Below are 17,972 nucleotides of genomic sequence, written 5' to 3' on the forward strand. Positions count from 1 at the left end.
TGGTTAATATAATTTAGCTCAGTTAAACTTGTTAAAGAATAAAGGTAGTATATCCTATGATAATTGCTGTATGATGAATTCATGTTGATTGTCCATTCTTTTGCTAAAATACCCTCCTCAGTATGTTGTGGAGGGCATATTTTTTAAAGGAATTTTAGAAAATAGATCCATTTATTTGGCTCGTCTAGAATATGCATTTATTGCTAGTTAGCCAAACCTTCATCTTTTTGGAAGCAGTTAATGGGGCTTGATGTGGTATATGCCCCATAGAATTTTCAGATGACTTTTAAAACTACATCCTATGTGCTTTGATCTGTGGGCATTTGTGGGTAATGTGGTTGCATGTGGAGAAACTGGCCTTTGGTGGAGGTTGGCAAACACCAGAACAAGTCCACTTGTGAAACACATGCAGTGAAGTCTGGTGGATCTCCTCCCACTTCAGCACTGACTAGCATGTGCTTTTGCTGTCTGTCTCATCCTATGTTCACTTCAAATAGTTCATGATGATCAAAACACACCACTGAATTATCCAGAGAATTTGGTGTTTCTTGTGCCATTAGACACTGCTCGAAGTTTAGATGACTGCTCACCTTCTCTACCTGCCCTAAGTTATCACTGTATTACACCAGGGTTTTCCATTTTGCATCCTCTCTCTGTGAGAACTCTGAACAGCAGTGAGAACAATCATCTGTGAGCTTCTGGTAACTGGTACAGTATTTTAAAGAGTCCCAAAATTAAATGCCTAAATAGTTGGATTTTAAGTTCATGCAGCCTGTGTATAAAGACTGAAAGCAGAGATGTTAGCATATGTGTGGCATATGATTAAATCTCTTTAATGACCCCCACACACTTCACAGAGTGGAGAAGCCCCTTACAGCAGTGGAAATACTTGCAATTACAAGGGGAAATTACTGTAATTGTAAACCCCAAGAGTTTGCAGCCTACTTGCACATAGAGAAGGCACCAAGGAAGGCAATTGTCCTACACTATGAACTTCACAACTTAAACAAGGCTGATGGGCAAGTTGAGCAGAATTATAAAATTATTCTAACCTGAGGAATATGGTCTGTTAATCTCTTTTGTTTTGGTTTGTATTTCACAAATGAATAAAACCTCACTTCCTTGGGTGAATTGTGCTCATGAATATAATATTAACAAGGGAAAAGACAAAATGTTCCCAAATAATTAAAGGAGCATATTGCTTCAAGAAAAATCGTGCAATAGGCATGGAAGCATTTGAGAACATTTCCACACAGCATGACATGCTCCTAGCTTGTTCTGGGACAGCTCTCCCTGTTTGCAGTGAAACAAACCCTTTCTACAGATAATGAACAGTATGTGGCTGTCCTTTCTTTTTTGTTCCCCTTTCTTCTAGGAAGGACAAGCATGACTAGGAATGACTTCTCTTGTTGAGCTGCAAACATTGCTTAATGTATTCTTTGCTTGACAAGGAGTTTCTTGAATTGTAGGGCTGCTGTGAAATGTAGTGAACAGACTGTGCAGATAAGAAACTTCACACCAGTGGATCTGGTTTCATCATGCAATCATTCATTTCTACTCTGCAAGCTCTTGCTTGTACACCATGTCCCTCAGCTTTGACACTTGTAAATTAAAAACAGGTCTGCAAGGATCTACTTGTATTTAATAATGACCCCAGTAAGATGAATTTTATAAGGCACAAGAAGTATATAGAAGTGTAAATTTTTTCTCACATTCCAGTTCTCTGTAAACCAATCGCATTTCCTCATTTAACTTGTTAAAATGTGTAGTTATTTGAATGAATCAATTACTCCCTTAAATCCAAAGAGTGATAATCCTTATTCTTAATTTAAAACTGCATATGCTACATAATGATACCTTGTCTGATTGCAGAGGCATAATGCAATGTTACTTTTATGGCTCAAGGCCCTTGTTCTCAGAGAGGTTTCTCACCCTTTTTGAAGTCCACTGTAATGCTGGGTTATGATAATTTTCCATTCACAATGTCACATTTCTTTCCAGTAATTTGGCATCTTTTCACTATGACCCAACTCACAGAAGATTGAAGCAGCAATGACATATCTAATTATAATTTATATTATCATAGCATATTGTCACTTCATTACTTGTGTTCTAAGTTTATGTGCATGTCTAGCTGTTGAACTGTAGTCAAGAGACAGATAAGGAGAGTCATAATATTGCTAATAATTTTTAATGTTATAACTGTAAGGCCGTGATAATTTTTAAAAATTCCGAAAGATGTGAAAGCAGACTTGTGCCTAAGAATTATGAAATATAGGAAATTAGATAGTATTTTATAGACCTCTCATTTCTGTGATTCTTTTCCCCCCAAGAGCAAAATGATGTTCACATAGAAAACAATTGTAACTGTAATCATACTCCAGTTGTCTCCCATCTTGACCATCCTTTCTCCTGAAAATATTATGACAGTTTTATCTTTTTTAGACAATTTTGAGATATTTTAAGTACAAAGTTCAGATACTTTTTCTGATTTGCTGACAATTTAGACAAAGAGATATCTCCACCCACACTCAAAAAGACACAAGATCTCCAGAGAAGATTCTGCTTTTATGGCCAACTGTAACAAAACCAAATCATTAGCAAAACCAACACATTTATCATTTCCTATTGTACACATCAGACAAAAAGTGTTTCTTGTCCTATGGTTTCTTCCTATCACTATTTTGACTCTATTTGCACAGCAGTTTTTATGAGAAAGGGAAGACACCATGACTTCTGTTTGATTAATGGAGCTCTTTCCTATTATTGTGCCTCCCTGACATTCTTGTCATTGACTAAAATAGGACAAGGATCTTCTCTTGGTGCAAGGTCAGCAATTGCTGGGCTAAACAGCTCTCAGGTAGAAGTGCCTGAGCAGAGCATTTGAACAAATTATTTCACTTCTTAAGGGATAAGGCCTATTTTCATAGCTGTCAGAACAAATACTTCACAATTATTCTGAAAATTACTTATCTATTCTGTTTGCGGTTTTTACAGGCTGACTTAACTTTTACAGTGCACTCTTAAGGTTAAAGCTGGATCAGAATCGTGAGGCTGTGTCCAACTGAGCACTGCTTCTTTGGGGGGTAGGTGTAGCATGAGCTGTGCAGGGTAGTGGTGTCAGCTAGTGCTGCAGACCTGTGTCCCCTTACTGGGTAACGCTGTGCAACCAGGCCCCCTTGGCAGATATAACTGTATAGAAGGATGGCAGCTTTTGTCAGCTCCACTTGTTATCTGTGTGGCTGACACAACAAGACCTACAGGGAAGCTATTCATATATGCTGTTTCCACTCAGGAACTTTGCAGAAAAAGCCTTGTTCACAATTCAAAAATTTTGGTATCGTTTCTGCCATCAAAATATGGGTTTGTGAAACAATAAGGATTGTCATCCAATCACGTGCTCAGAAGTATTTTTGGTATGCATCAAGCCATCTGTTCTGATAAGTTTTTCTCACCTATTTGTCAATTCTGAGCAAAGCGCCGTGATCATTCTTATTTATAATATTACCCCAGTTCTCCCTAGCCTGCTGACATCTACAATGCAAATTAGTTACAGCAGTAGAGTCTCTGTAGTGCAAGCAGGAGATCTTTGCCACCCCACTCCCAAGGGATGAGGGGGATAAACTCAGCTGCCTCTGCCCTGCACACCTGGAGAGGAGCTCTGAGGAGCCAAAGCAGCTGCCCCAGTGGGAATGAGGCAGGAGCTGGAGTCAGTGCAGCAAAGAGCTCCAAACCTCAAGAAGGCATTTCTCCAGTGGGGCTGCACCACACAAGATGAGAGTCAGAGAGCTATATCAGGTCATTCATTGCCTTTGGTTTCGACTCTAGGATTACTTAAACGTTTTGAATAAAATTGCATAAAACTTACAGTGAGAATAAATATTTGGGCCCTTCTTTTTATTTAAAAAATATCTCCTGGACTTGGAAAACACAAGAAGAATATTTTATTAAGAGGATAAGGATACAACGTGCCACAGGCACTTCAAAGCGAAAGGGGAGCTAAGACATGACAAGAAACAAGTATCACATAAATGAAGCTCAGATTGTCTGAAAGAGGAGAGTGGCTGAAAGGATTTAATGGAGATGCAAACTATAATCTAAATCCTATGTAGGCAGTCTTTGCACTGAGCACTGAGCTAAATAAGCTTTGGATCATGACCAAAGACAAATTGTGTACCAAGTAACCCTCATCAGTTTTTACACAGGCATTTTGATTCACTTAATGATTAAGGTCACCCAGCAACATCCCTTCCATTTTTGGAGCTTATTTTGCAACATACTGTGCATATCCTACTGAGAACTCACAAAATGCATTTTAGTCTAAAAATGATCAGGAATTTGCAATGAACATCCCGAAGAATTGGAACTCAGGAAGTAAACAAATACAGCACTTACAGCCGAGATGTTATCAGCCTGACCCATTCACATAGGAATGGATGAGTTTGCAAAAAGCTACAGTGATGTAACAGAGTTTGCAGTGCAGGTCTGAAGAAAATTTAGGAGAAGGACAGAACCATGGGTTGTAGCCATGGGATGATCACAGTGTTCAAGGCCAGGCAGCCCTCATGTATTTTCAGGTGAGTACCATGTATAAATACATTCTGGTGCTTTTGGAATGTTGCTGGTTTTATTTTTAAGAAGCTGAATGCTAAATCTTACAGGTATGAATGATACTAAGGAACTGTTTTTTTTTAATCACTGGAAAGTGATTAAAAGAAATAATACAGCTCTGAGCAAAAATAAGTCAGTTCAATAGGGAAATATTTGCATGCCATTTCATTCCTCTCTCCTAACCTAAGGGAATCACAATTTAATAATGTCAAGACTTAATTCAGTTTAATAAAAGTGAACATGACAAACATTAATGTAATTATGAAAATAAGGTCAAAATAAAGTAGTTTTAATCTGGAATGAGCCTCATAAGAGCAAAATGAAAGCTAGACTCAGTTTTAAACATACTGAGAAACACTCTGAAAACACTTGATCATGGATATAAATATTAGGCAAGAGAAAAACTGTTTGGTTCTACTTCAGTGTTATTAAATTTATTATTATATTAAGTACAACAGCACTTGGAGGATGGACATTCCATGGGATCCCAGGGCACAGTGGAGTTTCTCCACCCAAGAGACAGAAAGAGAAACGGGATTATGAAGAATTCTTGTTCTCATTTGATAGAAGGTAAACTAAACACCAGGTGACGTTACTTGCACAAAGTCAGTTATCAACAGAGCAAACAGTACTAAACTGGATTTTCAATTCATTTCAGGTTGGATAAATTGAAATTTTTTTTCTGGAAAAATACTAATGTAAAAAAGATTTTAAAAATCCCATTTTGAGGGTTCTGAGTACTTAGAAAATTGATTAGAAGGAAACTTAGGTAAAGGACTTTTAAATCAAAAAGTCAAATGATTTAACCATCAGAACGTTTAAAAAAGTACTGGCACTTAGAGGATGAGGGGTTTCCTGAAAAAGATTACATAAAATGCTTTGGGGTTGGGTTTGTTTGGCTTTTTTTTCCTCTAAGTATTTCTGTTTGCCTTTCTCTCTTGGAACAAAAAGCAAAATTGTTAAACCTGTATGTGTTTTTAACATGGATATGAACTCCAATTGAATATATTTGAAGAAAAGGCATGCTTATTTTTGAAGAGTAAATAAATTTCAGAGCTGGGAGCTAAATGTAGTACCAGTGCCATACTAACCCTGGGCTCCAAGACTGTCTTACAACTCTGGTTTTCCTGCAAATTTTAAGGCTTATACTGCATTACCTGAAACTCAGTAATAGTAACTTTTAGACAGAAATGACTGAGAAGGTATTTTAGTTTTGGTTGGAAACTAAGGAGTTAAAACTCTAAGAAATCAATATTTCTGTTTTGAAGAAAATTTCATGAGAAAGTAGTAGCACCTACAGTGTTTTTTCTGTTCAAAATCAGTATAATATTACAATATTACTAATTGTCAGACAATATAAGTACAGGCAACATAATGGATTGGAGAACCTCTTGATTCAGAAGATTCAGAACAGGACCTTAAATGAAGCTTTCTTGTATTATTTTGTACTTCAAGGTGAGTCACAGCCAAAGACTTATCAGGACCTTGATACTTTGTATTAAAAAAAAATTAAATGTTCACTTTCTAAGTGACTAGAGTTAAAAAATAGAGAGATATTTCTACCTATTGTTATTGGTCTTCTGTGACTTGAACTTGTTCTGCACTGAGTGACGCAGCCTGGTGCATCATATGGCTCAGAAGGAAGGAGGTAGCCAGAATTATGCACTGGATGCTGCGTTTTTCACCCACATACCTCGTGGAGTCATTCAACATGAAAACCTCTCTGGCAATGCTTTCCATGAGCAGCTCCTAATATCCACTGAAGAGGAACCCTTGAACACACTGCAGTGTCTGTTTGTATTTGGTCTTCACCTTTTGGAAAAGTAATAGAGCACTATACAAAGTAGGACTAGTAATTACTCTGTAGAAAGTAAAAATACTGCTGGCAGTGCTCCTTCTAGCTGAAAATTTACAGCTACTTATGCAGAAGGGTATACAAATCTCCAGTCTTCCCCCTAGCCTTGCCTTCTGGTATGCTCACAGGAACAGGGCAGGGTGTTAATGGCTGTGCTTCCCAGGAGGGCAAAACACATTCCAATCTGGCCACTTCTTGATAATGCTGCTGTGTACCTGCCTCCAGGTGCAATCACAGGCATGGGCTAAGGTCTCACCATCACACCCAGCACAGAAGTTGGCTGTGATTTCATGTGTGGACTGAAAACTACACTGTAGTGATGAGAACTCTTCCCTGGGGAGTTAAAGGGCAGGGGTGTGAATTCTTTGGTTCTTTCTTGCCAAGGTTGGGATTAAATGTGTGAGATGGTATTTCTTGTTTGGACTAGGATGTTTATTAGTTCTGATCTATATTACAGTCTCACAAACCATGACTTATACAGCATTTCACTCCAACAAATTAAAAATGGAGGTGTATCTATCTCTCTACAAGGCCTTTTAAGGATAAACTGTCCAATTAAGAAAGGACATCTAAATTATTTTTACTTTTAACCCAATAGCCCATGGCCTGCAATGCAGAATTTTTTATCCCATTACACAATACGATCCAAACCCATGAAGAAGAAGGTGAAGAAGGACTAGACACTGCCCTAAGACCTCCATCTTGAGATCTTGAGATATATATATATATATATATATATATATATTACTGTATTCTAAAACCTAAACTCTAAGTTTTCCATAATGTGATATTCCACACTTCTATTCAAACTACACACTCATAATCCCAGTTCTGTCATTCAATTTTGGAAGCCTTCTCCACGGCCTCAGGTCAAAAGCAGCGTTCTCTTGGGGGTCAGTGCCTGTCAGCACAGAAAGTCTAAAATTCTCAGTAACCAGGGTTCTAATAGAGGGGGAAAACAGACAAAGAAGAATTGTTTTCTGCACTAACCTCAAGGAGGGCCATGATGAGCATTTCATCCAAGCCCAAGGGAAATCAGAAGTTTCTGAGAGCTGTTTTTCCTTGACAGCAGGTTGATGCAGGCTGGCCTGTGCATAGCCCATCCACAGCTGCTGGGTGCTGCTGCTCTCTTGGCACTGCCATTTGCTATCCCTGCCACATGTGATGGATCATCTGTCATGCCAAACTTTGTTTCCTGCACCTGCCTCCCTCTTTAATATCCAATGTCTCTTGAGTGCAGGAGCTTCATATCAAACTAGCCACAATTTCCAGGACTTCAACCTCTTGGCAGACTTTGAAATCCTGTAGTGTCAACAAAAATAAATCATCATAATAAGCTCCATAAAAATATTTTCAGGCTCTCCGTGTAGAAGAGTATCTGATGAACAAGACTGGTCCTGTGTAGTGTAGGTCACAGCACCCATTAAGTACCAAGATCAGTAACCCAATTCCTCCAATCATCTTTGCTCTTGCCAACAGTAGTTTCAGAAGCATGGAAGTGCACTGAAATATATACCTCCTCTGGGGAGAGAAGACAGTTTTAAACCAGAGAGGACTGGAAATCTGGAGCTTGAATAAGCATAATCTATAGCACTTCCAGATTCTGTCTGTATTTTTCTCCAGATGTCTGACACTATGCAGGTCATTCTGGCACCTTTGAGCTTGAAAATATTGTAAAATTTAAAGACTATTGTTTTAAATTAAAATGATGCAAATGAGATAAGGCATGTATAGTGCCTGAAATTAGGGCCAGTGCCTGAAAAGAGCAGGCACTAGGCAAACCACCATCTGCACAGCCTGAAGGATAATAACACTGAAATGCTAATCTATGGATTGGTGTTTCTATCTGCTGTGGCTTCCAGCAAGCTTTCATTGAATTTTTTGCTGCAGCTGATACCTATTGTCCTGTATGCTCTAAAAAATGCCAGTGATTGAGCAGAATAAAACTTCTGTTTGTGCATGGCACTAAAATACCCAGAAAATTGAAGAGAATCGTGCTCCCACCACCATTCAAGTCCAGTTCTGTGTTTCTCTAACATACACATTTTTGCATTTCTTAAGTTTATCCGTCTCCAACCAACCAATATCAAGGACTAAGGAACTTCGTATTTGTTCATATTTTTTCTTGTAAAAGCAAAATTAAGGAAGATGGTATCTTGTTTTTTGGTATATGCCTGTGAGGAGTTCCCCAGCCATGGTGACCTCGGTGTTGGTCAAATACCATCATGGGACAGGAGTTATCCCCAAATGTAATACAAGTATGACAAGCCTGTGTTGGAGAATAAGAAATTTTAACTGCAGATGTTTGAGCTGTGCTGTTCCAGTATGATTCAGGATCAGGTGTTAGACCTGATTTATTCTCTTTAGCATCCTTGTAGCCACTGGGGCTTCTGTCTACAGCAGCGTACATGGAGTTGGAGCTGTAGAAGCCTCACCCCTTCCTGATGCTTGCTGCCAGGCACTTGGACCCAACAATTGTCCTTGTCACGTTTGGTGCATTTTACAAACAGCCTGATTGCAGCCTGATTGCAGTATTGGTAAACTTTGTGCACTTGGGAAGAAACAAGATCAAAGCCACAGCAACCTCTCAACCTCCCATCAGAGAGGCTCATCTGCAAGGAGATCTCTGTAATACTGTGCTGCCTTCTCACCTGCAAAAGCCTTTGTCCTTACTGGAATGTTGCTGTGATTCTGAAAAGCCAACTTCCAAACTCCAGAAGAAATTGTCTTTTGGGGTAACATAGATGGGAGAAACATCATTAAAAACATTAGCACGGACAAACTCAGACTGTGGATTCCTCCAAGTAGTCCTACCAAAGTAGATTGTGTGCAAAAACTAATGGCCTTCTTTCTATTAAAAAAAAATAATCATGATTTACCACCCTGTGCTTTTAAAATAATGTCTTGAATTATTCCTGTGCCTGTGTTTGGAATTGCCTTTCAAAGAATACCATTAATGATGCCATTAATAAAATGGTAGTTCAAATGTCACTGTAACTGTATGCTTTGATCTGTGACATTTGCTTATTAATACTGCAGTCTGTTGAGCTGACATCAGTAGCACAAAAGCTTTTGACAGCTTCTTTTTTCAGCTTAGATTTAAGTTCCTTATAAACAACACAGTGAGATCTCTGCCTTTGTCCATCCTCCGGTGAAGAATTGTCTATCTAACAGGAGCTAATTTCTTTTTTGCTTGTTTTGTGGCTTTTTGATTGTTTGGTTGAGGGTTTTTTTTCTTTTCTTGTTTTAATCTAAACCAAAACAGTGGTGTGGCTAAATTAAAAATGGAATGATTTAATTGTGGTCCAGATTACAGCACATAATTAAAGCACACTTTGCCTTCACTTATTCTAGCATTAAAATATATGGTACTAATATTTTTTTTTTTGACAAAAGGGTTTTGAATTATTTCATCCAAATGACATAAATAATTTAAAATTCACTTTTTACTCTAAAAAGAGAATGAAAGTTTATTTCTTTCTACTATTATGCAACTTTTAGGCTCAGTATCTCACCATCAGGTTCACACAGCAGTTTGGAAATACAATGAACAGTAGCTGGGTGTTTCAGCAGTTCTAAGCTAATCTCCAAAAGTAGTAACATCATCTCTCATTTTTGCAATACCCTCCTCTTCAATCTAGACTAGCCATTTGTCTTGTTCTCAGCAGGTGTTTTAGATAATACTCTGTCAATCATGTCATTATAAATCCCAATCACCAAATGTTTATACAAAGATTATTATCATCCTACTGTTTCTCATGTCTCATAGTCTTTATTGAAACATTTCCTTCTGCAAAACCCATATAGCCACCCTTACCTCAGCACCAGCAGTGTAATCATAAACATATAAATTGCAAACTGCTGCTGCAGATGGTGAGAGAGGTACATCAGATGCTGCCTTTGCTTTGACTGAAAGTGTGGAGGAAGGAAACCATGGCATAGTGGGAAGATACACAGCTTGGTACAAGGCTTTCCCTATAGACAATAGAGGAAACTCAAAGCTTTCAAACTACAGCTTTCATCAGGCACAGGCAGATGCAGATTAGCAGACAAACCACTCTAAAATAAAACACTTGTGGTTTCTTCATGCAAAATGATGGTAGCTCCTCAGTACTGAGGAATATTCTATGTGGACAATTTTTAATGTACGGGAAGTTCATCTTCCTCAGATTAAGCAAGATGCACAGTTTTCAGCACTTTCACCTGGAGAAACAAGGCTATGCACATTCAAATCCTGGATAAATATATGAAGCTTCACAATTAGACATTTTAATGGAGCAACCAGTGCTCTACTTGGCCTGGAGGCATGGAGAATTCTCTAGCTCAGTTATCTTTTCGTGTAAATTTTTAAGTTATGATGTTTCCTGTGATATAAAAAACTGGTGATGTATCTCTCTTTGCAAGACACTTAACTACTTATTACAGAATTCCTCCCTATCACATCCTGAATTACAAGTGGCTGACTGGCATGGAGCTTTAAATGAAATATTTATTCAGAAGAAAAACATATTGCTTTGTCAGTTCCAGGTCCCACCTGCCTTCAGTAAACCCCTGTTCTTGATCCTAGGTTAAGAAGAGAGACATTTAATAAACACTTAAGGAGGTGTAAAGTTTATGGTCATGACCATGTGGCCACTTGGAAAGCTCCTGGGCTTGTTGCATGTTGCTGCCAAAGACTGATTTTATTATTTCCCATGTTTATAGTCACACTTGCTATTTAGCTTCTGTTTACCAAGAGAAAAACCATTAGAACCATCTGCTTGATGGTGTCTTTAGAACTTTAAGATGTGCCTTTGGACAGTATTACCTTGCCAGAAATGTATGATATTTATTCCCCTTTTGGGAAAAGAGGATTTTTCAATGATAATCATAGTAGAATGGTACTGGAAACAGGGCAGTGGTAAAAGCAAGAGTTGCCTTCAGGAAAAACTTAGCAAATAAATATTAATTAATAAATGAACTCACAGCAAGTTTCCAGAATTATTAAAAACTAATAGCTGAAAAACATGATCACCTATGTTTGCAGTCTCCCTATTAGTGTGGGAGGTAATGTTTTGCAGGGCACATTGTGCCCTAAATTTGGAAAGAAGCTGCAAGTCTTGTTGGAAGAGGTGCCTCCTGTGCTCAGGCAGTAAGGCAGGAGATGTGCTTGGAGCTTGGACTTTTTATACAATTTCACTCTGCCAAAGTTTCTGTTGCCTTGTTTCTGTGAACAAGGCAACAGTTACTGAAGGGATTGCCATATTCTCTGCAGGCTTCATGCTTGTGCCAGTTTGAATCATTTAATATTATTTGAATAGGTCTTTAGATGCATATTGAATGTGTGTGTATGAACAGATATTTTTATCTTACTGGAGATTTAATACTTTGGCAGTCAGCTCTCAAGTGCTTGGGAGCACAGCCAAGATAATACTTTCTTTTTGAAAAAATCTTTTTGAAGTTTTTTCTTTTTTGAACCGTGAAAATGCTTCATTTTTTTTCATCTCAGACTTTTTAAGAGGATACTGCCAGCTTTGTCAGCCTTGCATTATGTATCACCGACCACACTATGTGAATAACCCCAGATGAAAAGAGGTCTGGCATTCAACTGCATGTGTACATTGGCATCCTGCAGAGAGAATGTGCTCAAGGACTCTCTGTGGATGTCTGGAGTCACAGTGCATCACTGTGGAATAATAAAAACCTGCCTTCTTCATGATGTTATGGGACCACAGGGTCTGATCAATGACCTTTTATGAATTCCACTGACTAGGAGTGATTTACCTGTAGGTGACCCTGTAGGTGAGATACATCAGTCAAAATGGATTCCTACAAAATACTCTCGTTTTCTACCTTATTTATTTAGTAATAATGAGCTCTGCATTCATAGAATCCAAAAATGTGACAGGTTCCCCATCCATAGGATAAAATTTGCTATTCAGAGAGAATCACAAAATGAGAGAAAAAGGGAAGGCACGTCCAAGCAAATAGATAAAACCGCATCTATTGTTTCCTCCTGTACCCCCAGTACCAGTTGCTGTGTACTTGGAAATTACATAAAATTCCATTTGATTTATTTATCTATTTATTTAACTTTTCTGTTGGTTGATATATACATTCCTCTTAAGTTCAGGTGAGTGAGAGGGGGAAGAGATGGTCTCTTTTTAAGCTAATAGAATGTTTAATTAAAAATTTTTAAAATTCCAATATTTTTGTCCCTTACTTCTTATATGTTGCTAAAACTATAAGGAAATTGCCTAAGTAACCAGAGTTTACACCTTTTTGTATTTTTTCTGTCACTGTTTTTCTTCACTGAGATGCTTGTCTGTCTTAATGAACATGGGATGTCTTCTATTCCATTTTGGACCCATAGTACTGTTTGATTTCTCTTTCTTTTCAGATTACAGATTGGAAGGTTCTTTCCTTGCCATAGAGAAGTTCACTGACTTTTATTTTAGATGTGAGAAAATAAGAAGTTTGCAATGCCAATGATTTGTTATTTGTAAATGATCCATTAGAGACTATAATATCATTTTACATCTACCTGCACTAGGTAAGTAGCATTCCTATCAATACTGTGAATTGTGAAGTGAAATGTTAGAACTTTTTGGTGTTCTCATATGTCTGTCATTTATTTCACCAAAACAAAGACACAGAGACCTTATGGCTCCTCTGTGGCTTACATCATTCCCCAGCAGCTCCTGTTCCCTTCCACCAAAAGTGTCTGATGAAATACCAGGGCCCCACTGCACATACACAGAACTAAACAAAAGGGAAATGGGTGGAAATGCTGTCAGGTGGAACAGGCTGGATGTGCACGTGTCTACAGATGTAACTAGCTATGGCAAAAAAGGAGCTTTATCAGTCTTTGCAGCATTTTTACATTTACAAGGCATTTTATGTCTTGCCCATTAAGCCTGAGCATGTGACACTATTAAAAGCAACTGCAGAATCCTTCTTGCTAAATTGATAAAAACTGGCTTTATAATGGGACTGAATACAAAACCTAGCACTACTTAGCAAAGGAAGTTGCCAGATTTCTTAAATGAACTATAGAATAAGCAAAAAAAAAAAAAAAAAAAAAAAAGCAGCAAACCACCAATCACCAATTGCCTCTCATTTGATTAATTGTAGTGGCAACAAAAGCTCAAAATAGCACCATTTATATTGTCAAGTGATTCCCAGATGAATAGCTTTTCTTTCATCTTAATAACACACTGTCACAACAAACGTCAGGGGATAATGTCTGCATCTAGATTTTTCAACCAGAAAGACTGCTTGACAGTAGTTTGGGACTGAAAAAATATGCTACTGAACAGGAATTACAGCAGCAAAGGTGCTTTCCTTTACTTCTGAATTTGGCTGATGGTCTATTCCAACATGTGTTGCTGAGAAATGCTACTTGGCATTGCCTTAAAGCTTTAGAGCATTTCCTGCTGTAAGATTTTCTTGAAGCTGCTTGAAACATTGTTAAATTATTTGGGCTGTGATTTTCCAGCAGTTCAACCAATCTCAAATTTTAAATGTTGAAGTGAAAGGCTTCCTTTTGTCACTTAAAAAACCCCCAATATTTTCTTTAACAAGCACTGAAATTCAGTCTGAATTACTATGGGGATTAGGCCTGTGCTGTGTCTGCCAGATATAAGGTGCTTGACATGGAGACTGGGACCTTCTCCCTGGAGCAGAGAAGTTCTAGGAGATCAGTGGAGAAGCAAGCACACCTGACACAAAGATCACTTCTCCCAGGGTGAGTCAGAGATCTCAACACATGCTGTAAATTCCCTGGCAAAAGCACCCCACCATCCTGTAACACTGGGCTGTGGTGGGGGTGAAGATCCCTCGTCACCGCTCAGGTACTGCAAGGACCGAACAATGAATCAACACAGCCCAAACCATGAGCAGCAGCCATGAGGCTGGAGCTGCTCTGCTGCTGAGTGCAAAGCCAGGACACGTCCCAGTTTGACAAAGATGGTCAATTCTCCCCATACAAGTAGTACTAACATGCTTAAAAAACATAACCTCGTTTTGTTCCTCTGGTATAGACGAGTGAAGACAGCTTTTAAAGATGGGAGTGAACACCATTTTCCTATGGGCTATTTTTCTATTCAGTAACAGGATGAACTTGTTTTAGGAATTAATCAGGTTCATGCAGTAAATGAAAATTAGGTGGTAAGTGAAAATCATGTAGTAAATGAAGAGGGGAATTGAAAAACATCAGACAACTGTCTTTCATCAAGTTAAAACATTAGGCTCTATTTCCATCTCTGGGCAGCTATATGTGGTATCAAAGTAGCAAAGCTGTGATCTTATTTATGACTTCTTTATAATATTATAATATTATGTAAATTAAAGCAGTTTGGCCAAAATGAGGACCCACAGTTAATGGTGTGACCCTTCTCACTCTGTCTGTTTTATACACATCTTTGTGTGACTAAGCCCCATGTCTTACTTAGATATGTCCTAACCTAGGAGAGTTATAGCGTAAAATTAGTCTGACTATTTGAAAGAATTTGAATGAAGAAGGCTTGGACACCTTCTCATCGGTGGAAACCAGCAAAGCATTGGGAAGCACATTCCCTGCGTGCAAGAGACGGAGCGCTCCTGTAAACGGCAGGTTATGTGGTGACAAAATTGAAGTCTTTGACCTAAGAAATGTCAAAAAAGAAGTCTGAACTACAGATGAATAATCAGTCTTACTTTGGGCATGCCCTGTTCCAGAATTCTAGTTCTGGGGGTAGATCATACCAAGGAGCATTAGTATAGGTTTTGATGTTCAAGAGGAGTATTGCTAAATAATCATAGGTAGAAAGAGAATAATCTCTTCTCTTTTTGCTCAGTGCCACCAGTCCTCATTTGTGCTACAGGATCCTTGCCTTGGAGCAATAGTTTGAAACACTTTTGCAGAAGAGTACCTAAAACCATTAGAAGTGAGACCAACAGGTCACATTTTTTATATGTGTGCTTAATATCTGTAGCTGCCATTAATTTCAGGAGAAGACAAGAACTGAGGCTATTTTTTTTTAATTTAAATGTCAAAATAAGAACTTAGTGCTTAGCTTTAGGAAAATATTTGCAAATGTTGGTGTTAGTATACAGTGTGTCAGCCTCCTCACCTGCCAAATGGGGAGGACAGTGCTACATCCCACACAAACACGCTACATTACAGACATAACTATTTATGCTCTGTAAAGCTCTAGGAAAGGAGTGCTCATAGCCTTCCAGATGCCTTTGAAGATTTGGAGTGTTTTGTACCAGGATGAATATCAGAGGCAGAAAGGACTTGGGGCTAAGCTGCTCAAGTGTAAACACATATTCTGTAAGATGCCATGTCATCAGTTTAAAAAAATCTCAGAGCCAATTGTGACAGAAAATGCAGAGGTTCATGAGGCTTCAATCTCTCTTGACTAACTTCAGTGTTTCAGTAAGCATGAGAAGGTTTAGTCCCTGTTTTCCAATTAAAATTCTGTTTTATTGACAATTGAAAGGTGGACTTATATGTCTTAATTATTGGATTAAAACCAGTAAGTACCTTTTTACCATGGCTTGATGTGATTGTCAATGATGAAGACAAATGTAGTTCAATCTTTTTGCAAAGATATGGTGCAAAGTGTAATTTCTTTATGATTTTATGCAGGGCTTTCCTTTCAAAATAAAGGAAGTTCCCAGCCTTCTGTTGGGTACTGGCACCATTTTTCTCCCTTCCCAGCCATGACAGGGACAGAAGACCATCCCCTGACTCCTGTGCCCACAGGGACAAACACTGGTTCCCATTTCAGCTTGCATTTTGCTTAGAAGTCAAACGAAAATGCATTGGCAGAGACCTCTGGAGCAAGCAAACAAAACAGCCAAAGTCATGCAGCTCCCTGCAGGCATGGAAGGAAAGAAACAAGTGTGAAGAGCCAGGGCTGGAGCTCAGGAGGGTCTGAAGGTGAGGGGAGGCTGAGGCTTGGTGGGCTGTAGGCTGTCCCACAGTCGGAAGAAGTCCTACACTCACACAGACTCTATGACCTGAGTCCCTTGGAGGAGAATTTCAAGGGGGAACTTCCCATCCTTACCCTTTTCAAAGCTCTTTGTCCCAAACTGGTCACACACAGATCTTGATTGCCTTGGTGAACAGCACCTGTGAAATTTCCTGTGGTCTCAGAGCCTGAGAGGGCTCTATCTACCCTGTCATCCTCAGCCAGCATGACAATGTGGGTACCTTGTTTCCTGTGCACTTAGGGGACTCTCCTGTGGGACAGGCTTGGTCTCTGTAAATCACTGCTCCCTGCCTTTAGCTACCAAGAGGGCTTTGCACAGAAAGTGTTTGTCACCCCTGTTTCTTCAGTCAGGCTTGCTCCTTTGTGTCACAGGTGACAAGCTGTTTGTGACAGGAAGATGGAGCACATAGGTAAGGGAAAGTCCTAGCAACTGAGCAAATAAATAGTGCTTGCTGTGGTGTTTTGCCAGCTGTGTGTTATTCACGCTGCTATGAACAGTGGTGCTGAGGCTCAGAGAGCTCTAAATGTGGAAGGGAAACACAAACAACACAAATGCCTAAAAGCAGTACACTGTGCAAGAAAGCCTTTTCTGCCTGGGTCCTCATCCTGCTCCAGCACTGCCCCATGCCCAGCCTGCCACAGGCAGGGTATGCCTTGTATTGAAGCTGATGACACCTATCTTAAGGGGAGAAAGGGGAGAAAGGCTGGGAATGTTTTGTAAGTAGTGGGGAAAGGTCTGTGCACATGAACCACTGAAGATGATGATATCTCTTAAACAAAAAACAGCCCAGAATTAAGGAGGAAAAGGCTCTGAGTGTTTTGCAAATGGTGGTATCGCAATGCGAAAACACAGCATTATTCTGGAGCTGAGACTCAAAGCCTGGATCTTGCTGGGAAAATTAGGTCTCCTTAGACCTGACAGCATTTCTGTCCTCCTGAGGGTCAACTATGTTGTGGACTGTGGTCTTATTTGATGATCATTATGGCTGCAGCATCTAAGTTTGTCCCAGCTGATGTGTCTGTTGTGCCTTCTCTGTTTCTTTTGTGTGATCCATTTATTCCATGAGCTTTTACAGACATCACAAATCTTCCTTTAACACTGATCATGAGGTAACTGGAAATAAGGAAAATGAGGGATCAAAGGCAAAACCATTGAATTGTATGGTGCCATTTCCACTACTACGGTATGTATGCTATAAAAAGAGGATGAGTAAGAATGAGCAGGAGTAAACTGGCATTGAGGTCAAGGTGAGAAAGAGAGTAAAAGGGCTGTGAAAAATCTTCTTTTATTTATATACCCTTCTGTGTCCAGGCCTGAGTTGGAAGAAAAGACTGGCTGAGTTTTTAAACATATCTAAAGTATTTCTACACCCAGTTTTCACTTGTGTCCATCGTAAATTGGAACCCAGCTCCCTTATGCAGCTTTGAAATACCCTTGGGTAGATGAACATCCCAAAGTAATTTAAAGAATCAAGAACTGAGCTGGGGACAGAGCTGAGGGCCAGGCTGTGATGCACCAAGTTCATGCCCAACAGCGTGACTTGTGC

This window comes from Lonchura striata, chromosome 3, assembly GCF_046129695.1.
Source record: "Lonchura striata isolate bLonStr1 chromosome 3, bLonStr1.mat, whole genome shotgun sequence".
In the NCBI taxonomy this organism is placed as follows: Eukaryota; Metazoa; Chordata; class Aves; order Passeriformes; family Estrildidae; genus Lonchura; species Lonchura striata.